Raw genomic sequence first — 12,575 nt, forward strand, 5'->3', positions numbered from 1 at the left:
TCAAAATAAAAACTTAGTAATTGATTAAGGCCTACTCTAATCAATGAGAATACTTGGTGTGTGAAAAACTATTGCACAGGAATTTTCTTTAAAAAAAAAAAAAAAACTAGGCAGATGGTATGGGATGTCACCCACTCAAAATGTGGGTAACCAATTATTAACTTCCCATAAAAAGACCCTCCACCTACTTAGAGAGTTAGTTATATTGAAAATCAATATCTAGGAGCCTTTAGATTTTCCTTTCTCTACTTTCCTTTGAAACCCGAGAAGCATTAGGAAAGAAAATCCCATGGAAAAAACCTCTATTATCCATAAAATAGCTGAAAAGGGAAAAAGAAAAAGGAAAGCTGCTGATCCTCCATCACATTCCCTTAAGAAAAAAGGAAAAATCAAAGAATCTTCAATAAAGAAGAAGAAGGGAAGCAAAAAGAAGGGAACAAAGAACGAGAAATGATCAATGAAAGTAAGAGCCCCCACAAGCAAAGGTAGTTATTCATCCTCCCTATTTCGAAATCACTTTCATGCTAATAGGTTTAGAAAGATTAAGAATGCTATAATTTCTTGTGGGAAGTTTTTTGATTAAGCTAGTTTTGGTGATGCTCCTGCAGTGAAAGAGGATTTAGAGAACTATTTTGAAATATTAAAACTGAAGTTCATGAGTACATTTGGAGATAGGATGTTCAGCCCCACCTTAGTAAAAGAACTTTACTCTAGCATTACTTTTGACAAAACTAAATTGGAAGAACATGATGAGTTTGCTGAAGATAGCTTAAATGTGTTTTTAAAAGGTAAAAATTCTCAAATCAGTGCTTAGGATTTAAGAGAATTCCTAAAAACAAAATTTGAAATAGGAGAGTACAAAATGCTTGAGAAATATTATCTAAACCATCTTCAGGAGATTGTAACTGGAAAAAAAGAAAAGTTTCCTACCAAGAGCTATGCTAGTGAGATTAAGAATGCTCGGTTTAAGATTCTCCATTATTTCATAGCAACCATCTTACATGGAAAAAGTAGCAATTTTAGTTATGTGAGTGCATAGGATTTGGGCTGATGGACGTAGCTTTTAATGAAATTCCATTGAATGTGGGGAAACCTTGCTGGGGGATAAAACAAACCTGCTATATGGTAACATTCTTACAGCTCTAGTTAGAAAGAAAGGATTTTGGAATGTAAGGTTTCAATTTGATCTAACTAGAAACAAAAATCAGGGGATATTTTTAGGGAGTGTGCTAAAGATAGGTTACAAGATTGAAAGAAATAAGTGTATTAAGCTCACAAAAGGTACACTTTTGCCCCTTATAACATGTAGTCCTTCAACACCCTTCACTAGGGTCAACCAACCACCTCCTCGATGTGACATGATGTTTAATGTTCCCATAAGAATTGATGGGAAGTTAACTGATCAAGTTGTGAAGATTACAAAAATTGAAGAAAAACTACAACAGCTTGAAGCCTTGTTACATCAAACCAAGAAAACAAAATCCCATGAAGCTTTAGCCACTATTACAAGTCAGTCTAGTGAAATGACTATTACAGAACAATTTGAAATTCCAACTTTTGATCATGAAAGGGAAACTGGAAAAGAAATGCCTAAAAATGAAGATACGGATAATAAGAAAATGGGGACTTCGGAAAACAAAGAAGCTGAACTTGAAGAAAAAATTAGGAAAGACCAAACAAAACAAGGTCAAGAAAAGGAAGATGGAAAAGGTGAAAAAGAACTTGAACAAAGAGAAAAAGTAGAGAAAGAACTCCAAAGAGAGAAAGAGCACTCAATTGGTGGAAAAAGTGGTGCAAGTCCTCTTAGAAAATTTAAAGAATACCAGTCTCTGACTTTATCAGAGATATTCTCAAGGAGGATGGGGCTGACCAGGCAAAACAATAAGCAAAGATGCATCAAGAAATTCAGTCAACTCCACAAAAGACAAAACAAATTGCAAGAAAAGCAAATCCAAGCAAGGGTAAGACGAAGCAAATCCAAACAAGGGTAAAGGGAAGAAAATCCAAACAAAGTTTAGCCTCAAGAAGGCTAAAGCTGCTCCTGTTGCAAAGCAAAATACAGGAAAATGAAGAAAAACTATGGCTACAAAGACAAAAACCTTCAGAAGAAGAAAGTCTGCTAGACTGGCATTGACCTCCACTCAAAAGTCCTCTAAAATTGCAACACCTTAGCCTATCTCATCATCAAACTCCTCATCTGGCTCCTCTCCTAAACCTCTCAATGTTCATTTTGGCACTAACGAATCCTCACTTTCATCTGATTTAGATTAGAACCCTTTTAAATGATGTCAAAAAGAAGGAGAAAAATAAAAGGACAAGAAAATAAGATTAGGAAGTAGAGCTAATAGGAATGATGAACTCAATCTTTAATTTATGCTTTTATTGTCATTGTTTTGGTATTTTTTTGGTGTGTTTTGAACAATGTTTTTTGTTGAGCAATGAAACATAGTTGAGTGCTTAATGTTTTTTTGTTAGAATTGTGTTTATCCTTATGTGGTCATGGTTAAATACCTCTATGCCTTTACTTTTCATACTTGTACATTGAGATTTTTATTTGGGCACATATTTAGGGGAAACAACCCCAAATCTGCACATAAATTCCTTTTACATATACAAACATTACACTTTTAATTTAAGAGTATTTTGTCATCATTAAAAAAGGGAGAGAATATTGACTCCATATGTTTTTGATGATAACAAAGCATTCCTTATTCATTAATGTCTAATCTTGTTCCTTAAGTGTGCAGGATTTGGTTTAATTCTCCTAACAAAATTGACAATTAAAGGCAAGTCAAGAAGCTTGCTAAATTTAAAGAAGAGTTAATCAGTCAAAGAGGGAAAGAGCAAAGTAATGAACAAAAACAGAACTTTAATAACTAATTAACAAGGGACCTTAATCAATTAAGGCATGGTTGTGTGATAAACTGAAGCAAAATAGAAATATGCTAATCGGTTAAGAAGTCTAGTTAGTCGGTTAGAGCACAAGGTCCTAGTATATTCAAGTGCCAAAAACAAGTTTGAAAATATAGTTGACCATTGAAAAGAGCCAAAATGGAAAAGTTAAAAATTCAAAGAATTTTTAGTTGATTATAGCTGATTTTAATAGGTTATGGTCGAAGGAAGTAAAACTTCAACCAATTAAAGAAAGACTGCTATGTAAAGAAAAATAAAAACAGAAAGTTGTTAATCGGTTAGAGCTTGCCATAACCAGTTAAAAGAAGTCTGTTGAATAAGAGAAGCCTAAAACAAATTAAATAAGCGCTTTGCAAATTAAAAGAAGTCTATTGTCATCCTTGAGCCTTTCAAATACCTTGGAAAAGTCTTAAGCGCTTTGCAAACCCATTTTCGTGTTTTTGACTTTCTCAGGTTTTGAATAACCTCTCTCAAACCGCCACCCCCCCCAAATACCATATATATATAATCTAACCCCTTTGAGTCATCCTCCAATTCGTCTTCAAAGTTCATACCAACAAGATCTTTAACAGCTCCAATTCAACTTCTTTCAATCCGATTCTCAGCTCTTGTTTTATAAAAACTTTAGCTTTTTCTTGTTCGGGTTTTTCTTGAAATCTTGGTTTCAAGCTTCTTGTGTGGTTTCAGAATGGATGAAATTGATGTTCTTCTATTTTTTATCTACCTCGTTTCTCTTGAGATTATGAAGGATCTTGTTACGGTTTCAACCGAGATTACATACGACAGGGAGAGCATCGAGAAATGGTTGTTTTCAGGGAAGAACACCACATGTCCGGTTACAAAGCAAGTTATTGTAGACTGCGACCTCACCCCAAATCATACCCTGAAGAGATTGATTCAATCTTGGTGCATGTTAAATGCTTCCCATGGAATCGAAAGAATCCCAACGCCAAAGCCACCCATCAGTAAAGCTCAGATAACCAAGCTCCTCAATGATGCTTTACTTTTTTGCCACATGTTTGATTTGTGATTGTTGAGTTTTAGGTTGACTAGAATTCTAAATCTTATTTGATTAGGATTCTTGTTTGTGTACAACATTGAGTAGTTGTATGGTTTTAAACTTCTTATTCCATATTGAGTCCTAATCACATGCTACTTTGGACTTTTATACTATAAAAATGGATCTTTAGGCTTTAGAATTGCAAGTAGTGCTTTGAGAGCTTAGAGAGAGAACATCTTGTAACTCTATTATAGTTATGTGTGGGTTTGAGAACTCTACCATTAGACGTAGGCGAAAATAGAATAATTAGGAGTTCCCACCAATCTGTTTTATCTATTTTAGGTGTGATTGGTCACCTATTAACTCGGTTCTAATCGACGAAGTCCTAAATTAATTGTAGATCCATCGAAAGAACGAGAACTGGTCTACAATTTTTAGAGATGGGTTCGAGAGTGTGGTTACGCACGGAGAAAGGTTAGCACCTCTGTGACGCCCGTTCCACGAACGGTACCATTCAATCTTAAGTTATCATATTGTAGCCTACCTTGATTTTATTCTTGTGTTTTCTTAATCCTTCTTATTAATTAATTCTTTATTATGTTATCTGATTGAATCCTTTATTCGGTTGTACCTATGCACATGATGCAAGTGTAAAATGGTGTCGTGATTTGTTTGTTTTAAATAATGGGGTCGACAATCTTTTATTGAAAAATCATTCGAAAACCATCCCAACGTTTTGGTAAAGTCTCGAAATTTTTATCACCTAGAGATATCCCTGGAAGAACTCAAAGGAATCCTATCATCAGAATTCCTGCCCCATTTACACGATAAATGTGGCATGCTATGATAGAAAAAAATGATGATATCTACATGCACGCGTTTGTTGATTTAGGTGGTTCATAATACATCCAATTATGTGTTTAATAGTTTAAGGTAATTTATTACCTTGTTTACGTGTTTATTATTAAATTTTTTCTTTAATGCATGTTATTTGCTTTTTTTATTTTTTTATTATTTATTATTTCATTTTATATTTTTTAAATAATTATTTGAATTAATGGGTGTTGGAGTATAGAGTTCGGATTTATCCTGACACTTCGATGAATATCTATCTCGAACTCCACACTTAAAAAATCCATCAAAAAGAGGCAACTCTTTGCCCCTTTTAGGTAAAATCTCTCAAACAGTCATTTCATTTTTCTTATAATTTTTATATTTATATCATGTTGTTTTATATATATATATATATATATATATTATATTTACAAGTATCTAAATATGAATATTTCTTTCTTTTCTATTTTCTTATTCCTCTCATTTGCTTATTATTATTACTATTTTTAACTAAACTAAATCTATTATTAGTTTTCTTTCTATTTATTTTCTTATTATATATATATGTTCTTCTAAACTATGCATCTTTATTATTATTACTATTATTATTTTTTATTATTCTTTATTTTGATTTTCTAACATTAAAATGAGCATTTGTATTATATATATAACCTTTCCTAATATGGTTTAAATTATAACAAAAAAATGCATTTTATTTAACAAAATGGGCTAGACCTAAAATCAATTGAAACAAGCCCAAACCAAAGAGAAGGATTATACCTTTCCAGGCTCAGATTAGCCCAGCTCAATGACCCACAAAAGCCCAAATCTGCTACGTCGGATCTACTTCTTGAGGCCCACAAGGTAGAGCTTAAAACGCACCGTTTTGGGTGTTTGTTTGACGAACTGTAATCCTCCAAAACGACGTCGTTTTGAAAACCCTAACCCTAAGTATTTAAACCTTCATTTTCCTTTCTCTTCTCATTTTCTGTCTTTTTTTCTCTCTCTAGCCGTAACCCCCTCTACCATCTCTCTAAAACTTTCCCTTCTCTCTCTCTTCTCCTTCTTTTTTTCCTTTTCACATATCGATGACTTCTCTCCCTCTCTTTTTTTTTTGTTGGTTTGTGACTTCTCTCCCTTTCTTTTTCTTTTCGTCGATCGATGACTTCTTTTTATTCCATACCGCTGCAATTGGTGGTCCTATATCCCAAATCTCCCATTCTTTGTTGCCGGCTCTCCTACATTCTCCTTACCACCTCAGATTAGCGAACTTGAGTCCCAAATCTCCCTTTCTCTGTTGCCCCCTTTTGTCGTCGGCCCTTTTTGTGCGGTCGACCTCCCACACCCACATAAATCAACCCCTTTTTTAAAACACTAATATTCTTTTTTGTTTGTTTATTTTTTTTTGCTCTGTTTTTATTGATTTTGATTTATTGTTTTTATTATGGCTAGGGTAGTTTGTTGGTAGAATTTAGGACCTTTGGATCTGATTTTGTGATTTTGTTGGTTTTGAGAATGGGATTTTTTGGTTGCTTTGTGATTTGGAGAGATTGAGTTTTTTGGGTTATTTCTTGGTTCCTCCCAAAAATCTCTTCTTTGCTTCAGAATTTTTAGGGTTCTTATAGAATCTAGTTATCCAAAGTTTTAGACAATCAGAGAGGGCAATCATGCTCTGTTCAGCATGATTTTTGAGTGGCCTTCAAGTCAAAAACAAATCTGCTGGAAGGATCTTCAAATCTCGACTGCCGAAGGAGGATTTAATGCTCCGTTTTCGTTGACTGTGGAGGCCATTTATGAGACCTCAACTTCTATAGGCTTGTAACTAAGTATAGATGTAATAATACGAGCTAGTGGTAGTTTCGTCATTTTCTCTAATAAGCTTCCAGAAGAAAGTTTTATGATATTTTAAGGCTTAAATGGGTATAAGACTGCATAAATGATGTGTGCTGATGAAAACACGAAGAAAACTGAAAGTTTCAACAGTTTTCATAACAGGGGCAAAATGGTCATTTTTCACCTCGGGTTAAAATTTTTAAGTTTTTATGAACCTGAACATGTCTAGACCATTATGGATATTGTCCCAGTGTTAAAAGAGCAAAAAGATTGCATAAAAGATTGGAGAAGAATAAGTTAATTAGTGGAGGGGCATTTTTGTAATTTTAATGGAAAGGATAAGATTGCCTATAAATATCTTGAATTTCCAGCAGCTTTTAGAGATTTTCCAACAGCTGGTCTTCTTCTTCTTCTCCTCTCTCACGTTTCTTTAAAACTCCATGGAAGCTTGATTTGAAGCTTGAATGATTTTCTCTCTCTAGCTCTAGTTTTCACACCTTTGAACCCTTTTGACTAGAACCTTTGAATTCTTTCATCCTCTTACTTCCAAACCCTTGATAAAGCTTATTTCCAGACTTTCTCTCACTAGTTGGGCATTTTAGAGAGAGAAAAAGAGAATTACTCCATTGATTTGGAAGCAATTGGAAGAGAATTTGACTACAAAGGAGCCCCAAGGTAAATGATGAACTAAGCTCGATTTTTAGCTGCAGAAAATGGCTAGTAATTGGGATCTATGAGCTGTTTTATTGTTGACTATGTTCATTACTTTTTAGTGATTAAGATAGTGAACATAGATAGCCGTTTAATGTGGTAATTGAAAACTAGCCAAGAGATAGCTTTTAGAGTTCATAGTGTGTAAATTGATCTATTGTTTATGTTAATGTGATCCTAGGTTTTAAGGAAGCCCCATCATCTCATTTGGACAATTAAGGGAATTGGAGTCATCTAAAGGCTTTACAATCAATTAGTGAGTGGACTGCCTTCAAAACTTATTTTGGGAATATATTGTATTTGACAAACGTTTGAATGATTTTATACGATTTTTTATGAAAATGAATGCCTTAGGAACAAGCTCTTGAGAAATGATTTATGTTATGATATGTGGTTATTATGGATTTCTATGTGGCTGTATTATGTTGATATACATATATGCTTGAATATAATGTTGTGTAATTATATTGACTCGGCTATGTGCGAGTAGGGAGTGCTCATAAGCCGAGGATGACCCGGTTATGTGCGAGTAGGGAGTGTGCATGAGCTGGTGATGATGATGATGGGATGGTGTGATGATGATGATGGGTATATGCGTATATATATATATATATATATATATATACATATGTAAATATGTGTGTTATAGGAAATTGATGGATAATGGTTTATGGTTGTAATGCATGTGAAACTTGACATGTTAAACCTTGAGAAATTGTTATGTGTTTCATATTAGTTTTGAACATTTCAAGCAGGGTGGTTTTCTTTGGGAGAAAGGGAAATTTTCATTTGATGCCCTGTATTTCGCTCATTCTCGCTACAGCGAAAAACTCTCTGATTTTGAAAGGGTAGGCTGGCAAAAAACTCGGTGCAGCGAGGATGCATTTTCGCTGCAGCGAGAATGACACTGTAGCTTCTCGCTGCAGCAAGAATGACACTGTAGTTTCTCGCTGCAGCGAGAAACTTTCTATTTCTGGGTTACAATTTCGCTGCAGCGAAAAACTTTCTGTTTTGATCTCCTATCTTATTCAATTGTTGTCCTATCTTTCACTTTTTTGCTACCATATCAGAGCATGGACTTCCAACATTAAGGATTAAATGAGTTAAGTTTAAAATGAGGAGGTTTAGTGAGAAATCCTCGGCCAATTGAGAAACCCTCGTTCGGTTAATAACTAATTCCCAACGTCATTGCAATGAAAATTCATTCTTGCTGCAGCTATGCTGCAACAAGAATGCCTTTTCGCTACAGCGAAGATTCGTTGTCGTATTTGACTTACTTGTGTAATATTGAAGCTTTTATTCTTCAAATGGTTCGTTATGTATAGGTTAATGATTTTCAAATGATTAATCATTTAAAGGCTTGATGAGGGGTTTTTAATAAGAATAGAAACAAATTGCATTGTTTTGAAAAAAAATGCATCATGATTTCATTAAAGATTCCTTATGGTATGCTTGTTCCCTTCCTTGTTCACTCACTGGGTTTATACTCACCATTTTCAAATTCATGTTTTCAGATCACGAGGTAGTCGGTAACTAGGACGAGGTGTCCTTATAGACCTATGTCCATCTTTTGGTAGGTGTCTCGGCATTCAGTAGCTGCACATTCATCCGAGTCCCTCCGTTGGAAGTCGAGTGTTATTTTGTTTTATATAAACAAACTTAATGTAAATTATTAGAATACATGTTGTAGACACTGTATGTAAATTTTTAAGGAGTAATACCAATACAAGATGGTAATGTCTATCAATTTTTTGATTTAAAGTTATAAATTGTGACTTGGCAATATTTGATGGAATGATGAGTAAGATAGATAGATAGGCTTGCTTGGGCTTAATGGACTACGTCTATTGGGCCCTTGTGCCGGTCATGGCCCGAAATTTGGGTCGTGACACCATGCGGGTCTCCAGACTCTTCTTTCTTTTTTATTTTTTTAATTTTTATTAGATTATTTTTTTAATTTTTTTTATATTTTTATATATATTTTTTATATTTTTATTGAATGAGTGTCTACAATTGCCTCTCTTTGTACATTCTTGAGAATCAAGGATAGTGCAAAGACGTAGACACCACATTTGACTTATCTCGAAGCCAGTTGATTTAATCAATCCGATCTAGGCTCGACTTATCTTAAAATAAGTTCGATTTAAACAAAATTTAAATTTCTAGACTTGATCTAGGCTTGACCTATATTAGAGCAAATTCGATTAAAATTCCTAAACTTAATCTAGGCTTGACCTATCTCACAACAGGTTTGATTTAAAAATTCAAATTCCTAAACTTATTTTAGGCTCAACCTATCTCACAATAGGTTCGATTTAAAAAAAAATTCAAATTCCTAAATTTAATTTAGGTTTGACCTATCTCACAATAGGTTCGATTTAAAAATTCAAATTCCCAAACTTAATTTAGCCTCGACCTATCTCACAACAGGTTCGATTTAAAAATTCAAATTCCTAAACTTAATTTAGGTTCAACCTATCTCACAACAAGTTCAATTTAAAAAAATTGAAAACTCCTAGAGTTAATTTAGACTCGACCTATCTCACAACAGGTTCGATTTAAAATAAATTAAAAATGTTTAGACTTAATCTAGGCTCGACCTATCTCAAAACAGGTTCGATTTAATTCACGAGGCCAACTTAATTGGGTTAACTTCACAATGAAAAACTCAAATCTTTCTAGCAAAGTTTTACGACCTTAACATTTTAGGTCAGGTGGATCTCTACTTTCGAAGCTTGGGACATGAATTAATTTTGATTCCTGTTTTTGAAAATGACCATGTGCATGGCTAGGCATGTATGCATGATTGAAATGATGGAATGCTTTCATGTTTATGATTCATTAAGGTTCCAAGATCCTTTTCCTGCTTTATCCAATTTTTCACTGCAACTTTTGACCATCTTTGTTTGTTTCTTTCTGGTTACTTTAGGAAACTCTGGATTTCCCTTAAGCACCCTCTCTTTTGACATTTGACTTTTTGCTTAGGTTTAAAACTTTGCCATTCTTTTTCCTCATCATTAAGTCTTTGCTGAACAATGAGTGTAATTTCTTGCTTAATTAGCTTATTCTTTTTACCAGTCAGCTTTCATTTTTATGACAATCATTATGTGAAACCATGGGATGGTAAAGAACAAAGAGGTTGAAATAGATAAGAAAATGGAGTTTCATATATAAGAGTTCAAATAATTCCAGGAAAAGAGAATTTACAGAGCAAATATTAGATTTTTTTAAGTAATGAACACTCAGACCATTCAGAAAAACCAATATGATATTCGACTTCAAGAATTGTCCTTGATTGATGCTTTGAGCAAATCTATAGGTTGTAGACTCCCTAACTTCCCCTTGTTTTGGAAATTGTGGAGCTTTATTCATAGTGTATTTTTACCTCAATTCTGTACTCCATTTGGGCTGACATTTTGTTCTAACTTCCTGCCTTTTGGCCTCAAGCCGCCCTTTTTGGGTTTTTAGCATGAGCCTCATTCTTTGGGTATGAGTTGCCCTTTTTCTAGTTTTCAACACGAACCCCCTCCGTTTTTATTCATATTATATATTTTTTATTATTTTTTTTTTCTTCTTTTTTTAAGCATAGTACTTCTTCTCCGCATCTGCATTTATTGGATTAGGCAAATCTTCCCCATCCATGTCAGCCAAAATTAAAGCTCTTCCTAAAAAAGCCTTCTTGACCACATATGGTCCTTCCCACTTTGGCATCCATTTTCCCTGAAAATTAATATGATTAGGGAGTATTCTCTTGAGATCCAACTCTCATTCTCAAAATTACCGGGGATGAACCTTCTTCTCATATGCTCGCATCATCTTTCGTTGGTACATTTGGCCATGATAAAGAGCCGCAAGCCTTTTTCTCTCAATCAGGTTCAATTGTTCATAGCGAGAACGGATCTACTCAGCATCTTCCAATTCTATTTCCATCAACACCCTCAATGATGGGATTTCCACTTCAACAGGTAGAACTGCTTCTATACCATATACTAATGAGTACAGAGTTGCCCCCGTGGAGGTATGCACAGAAGTTCGATATGCATGCAAGGCAAAATGAAGTTTCTCATTCCAGTCTTTATAGACTTCAGTAATCTTTTCAACAATCTTTTTAATGTTTTTGTGGGCTACCTCTACTGCTCCGTTCATCTTCGGACGATAAGTTGTCGAGTTATGATGCTTGATTTTGAATTTAGCGCAAACCTCTTTCACGATCGCACCATTCAAATTGCTTGCATTATCAGTAATGATCCTTTCCGGCAGCCTATATCTACCTATTATCTCCCTTTGGATGAACTTGCACACCACCTTTTGTGTCACATTGGCATATGAAGCCGCTTCTACCCATTTCGTGAAATAATCAATGGCCACCAATATGAATTGAAGTCCATTAGAGGCTTTTGGTGTAATAAGCCTAATCACATCTATTCTCACATTGAAAATGGCCAAGGTGCCGTGAAAACGTGCAATGAGGCTGGTGGAGCATGGATTCTATCTGCATAAATCTGACACTTGTGGCATTTTTGAGCAAAGTTTATGCAGTCCGATTCCAATGTCAACTAATAATACCCAGCTGTCATAATTTGTCTAGCCAACATATGTCCATTAGCATGAGCTCCACAAGTTCCCTCATGGACTTCTTTCATTATTTTGTTGGTTTCAGTAGTATCTACACATCTCAAAAGTATTTGATCCTGACTTCTTTTGTAGAGCACTTCTCCGCTCAAGAAAAAACCCGTTGCTAATCTTCTAAAAGTCCGCTTATCATTGTCCGTGGTATTCTCCGAATATGCTTGGTGCCTGATGTATTGCCCAATATCATGATACAGCAGCCTACCATCAACCTCTTCTTCGATGTTCAAGCAGGGTGTGGAGACTTCACGGACTTCTAAATCAAAAGGGCGTACATCAACCACTTCTTTTATTTTGAACATAGCTGCGAGAGTGGCCAAAGCATTAGCAATCTGATTCTTTTCTCGAGGCAAATGGTTGAAGCTGATTTCCATGAATTGTTTGCCTAATTATGTAACTAGCTTTTGATATGAAACTAGTTTAGAATCTCTAGTTTTCCATTCGCCTTTCATTTGACATATCATCAAAGCCAAATCTCCATAAACATCTATCGTGTCGACCTTCATCTCAATTGCTGCTTGTAATCCCATTACCAATGCCTCATACTCCGCCATATTATTAGTACAGTTGAAATTCAATCTTGCTGTGACTGGATAATACTTTTCGTCTGGAGAAATCAACACTGCACCAATTCCGTGCCCCAAAGCATTGGATG

Source organism: Theobroma cacao, unplaced genomic scaffold (assembly GCF_053813885.1).
Source record: "Theobroma cacao isolate CCN51 unplaced genomic scaffold, ASM5381388v1 tig014, whole genome shotgun sequence".
Lineage (NCBI taxonomy): Eukaryota > Viridiplantae > Streptophyta > Magnoliopsida > Malvales > Malvaceae > Theobroma > Theobroma cacao.